This window comes from Gadus chalcogrammus, chromosome 15 (genome assembly GCF_026213295.1).
Source record: "Gadus chalcogrammus isolate NIFS_2021 chromosome 15, NIFS_Gcha_1.0, whole genome shotgun sequence".
Classification (NCBI taxonomy): Eukaryota; Metazoa; Chordata; class Actinopteri; order Gadiformes; family Gadidae; genus Gadus; species Gadus chalcogrammus.
This window is the reverse complement of record NC_079426.1, coordinates 22295035-22297534: the sequence shown is the minus strand read 5'-3', so window position 1 is coordinate 22297534 and position 2500 is coordinate 22295035. Positions and strand designations below refer to the sequence as shown.

The 2500-nt window shown below is 41.0% G+C and overlaps 1 protein-coding gene across 1 annotated transcript in view; it reads left to right on the top strand.

The window, feature by feature from the left end:
* The window catches only part of arid5b (AT-rich interaction domain 5B), a 74546-nt gene that overhangs the window by 54055 nt on the left and 17991 nt on the right, over positions 1-2500 (top strand). The gene's annotated exons all lie outside the window — the stretch shown is intronic.

Sequence of the window (2500 nt, the reverse complement as noted above, 5' to 3'; positions counted from 1 at the left end):
TGTTACTTTAGTTAATATAATAAACAATAGTCATATAATTAGTCAAATACATTTTCAGAAAATGCAAAAGAAGTAACAGTTTATTCTTCTTCTATAATAATCTTCAAAATAAATAACTAGCAACTATAATTAATCAATATATAATGATAATAAAAAACAGTTTACTCTTGTGTAAAACTCATTATTATAAGCTCTCACATGCAAAATGAGGTCATACTGATTGAACTAACATTACTGGCGTATTTTGACAATCTTGTGGACTTGACTGCCTTCAAATTGTTGCTTAACTAGGTCATTGTGGTCGAGAGAGAGAGAGAGAGAGAGAGAGAGAGAGAGAGAGAGAGAGAGAGAGAGAGAGAGAGAGAGAGAGAGAGAGAGAGAAAAGGAAAGGAACACACCCTATATGTTTATTGGCACCTCTCTCCTGGCTCCGAGCAGAGGGCAGGCCAGCAGGACTGATTTACATACACTACACGTTTTGAATCCCAACCACATAACATCATAAGCACAGCCTCATTATGTGGTGAAATCATGCTGTTTAAAGTTCTTTCTTGGCAGGGAGAACACATCAGCACATGTAAATAGGGGGGGTTTAATTAATACTACTAATTCTCAGATGTAATCAAACCTTCTTTTTTTCCTTTTAAAACTTCACTGCATATACGTTTAGAGATCAAAGAGCACATTTTGCCCTGAGAGAAATTGCAGTCATGTTTATTTGCTTTGAGTAAAAATCTTTTGAATAATGAACTTGAATCCAAATAGCAGAGGGGTGAACTCAAAGGAAACTTCTGCTGGCACAAGATATCGTCAACATAATGGAAAGGGATGAGATGATTACGTAAAGTTACAACATAAACCATAGCGATAATTGTAGTGATATAACTCTAGATATGGTGGCAGCATCTTTAAATCCCATGTTTCAATCTTTGTTAAAGATTAGGTGTACGTTTAATGCCCGCTCTCTCCTTCTCCTCCGTTTACTCATGTTCAATTGATGAGGCCTATGCCATTATTTTATCATTACTCATTATTTCTTTATTCCTGTGAGTCGATGCTCGCTCTACAACAGTGGAGTCCAATTATCCTCTTATCTTGCAGTTTGAATCCTTCATATTAGCGGACGTAAACACAGAGAAGAATAGACACCATTCAACGTGTTTCCCCTCATTTTCTCTGTTTTAAATTCCAAACATCCAGAGGAGGAAAGAGAGATAGAATAGCAAAATAAAGTGATGACAAAAACGTGACACAAATTGATAAGTCAGAAGCCGTCACAGTCGAGGAAAGAGTAAAAACAAACATGGCTGCGCTTTATTCATTCAGGTCATTGTCTTGTCTTTCTTTATCACCGGGCTGAGAAGTGATTCTGCTCAACAGCTGTTCCTGGTGAAATGCTATCGATGCAGCAGTCTCATCCAGAGTGAAACAGAGAGCGCGGGGGGGGGGGGCAACAGAGAATACATTATTTAAATTGGGAAGAAGGAATAGAAGGAAGATGGAGAGGCAAAAAGACGAGGACAAGTTGTTCTCATGTTTTTTTACATTCTTAATAGCCTCCGTTCAAATGAAAACATATAGTGGAAGTGGAGTGTGCATAACAGCTTGCCAGTGTCTGTGTGTGTGTGTGTGTGTGTGTGTGTGTGTGTGTGTGTGTGTGTGTGTGTGTGTGTGTGTGTGTGTGTGTGTGTGTGTGTGTGTGTGTGTGTGTGTGTGTGTGTGTGTGTGTTCATGCATAACTAGTGTGTATTCGTGCGTGTGCATGTGTCTGTGTTCATGTGAACTCGTCTGTCCCTGTGTGTTTATGTATGTGCGTTCTGTGCACATTTGCGTGAATACGCACGTTTGCGTGCGTTGTGTGTTGGAGGCCAGCGGGCGTGCACGTGGACTTGTATGTTGGACGCCAGCGGCCGTGGACGTGGAGTTGTGAACATCAGTTTCAATTTGTCTTGTTCCCTTTCTGCCTTGTTGTCTAATTGCCATGCCATCCGCGTGTCACTACGGCTGCATTGTGTTGCTGTGTTGCCATCCTTATCTCTGACATAATTGCCCCTACTGAATTGAGGGGAATTAAGAACTGAAATAGCAAATGACAAGACGTCGAGAGAGAGAGAGATAGAGAGGGGGAGAGGTTGGGAGAGAGAGGGAGAGAGAGTGAGAGAGAAAGAGAGAGATAGGGAGAGGGAGAGAGGCAGAGAGAGAAAGAGAGAGATAGAGAGAGGGAGAGATGGAGAGAGGCAGGGAGAGATGGAGAGGGTGAGGGAAAAAGCGAGAACAAGAGGGAGAGAGAGCTATATTTTCTCATTTTCTCTTCTCATCTCTTTTATCTGTGTTCAAGGTTCCCCTCCCCATGTGCTGTTGTGGTAATTATATTTCATGCATAACAAGCTAGTTAAATACACCGTCTTTCCGTGTTTTCTACAGTCTGAAGACACAATAGACTGCGGCGTGTTCAGTTAAAAAGAACTAAAATAATAATAATGCCAAAATGCCCTTTGCC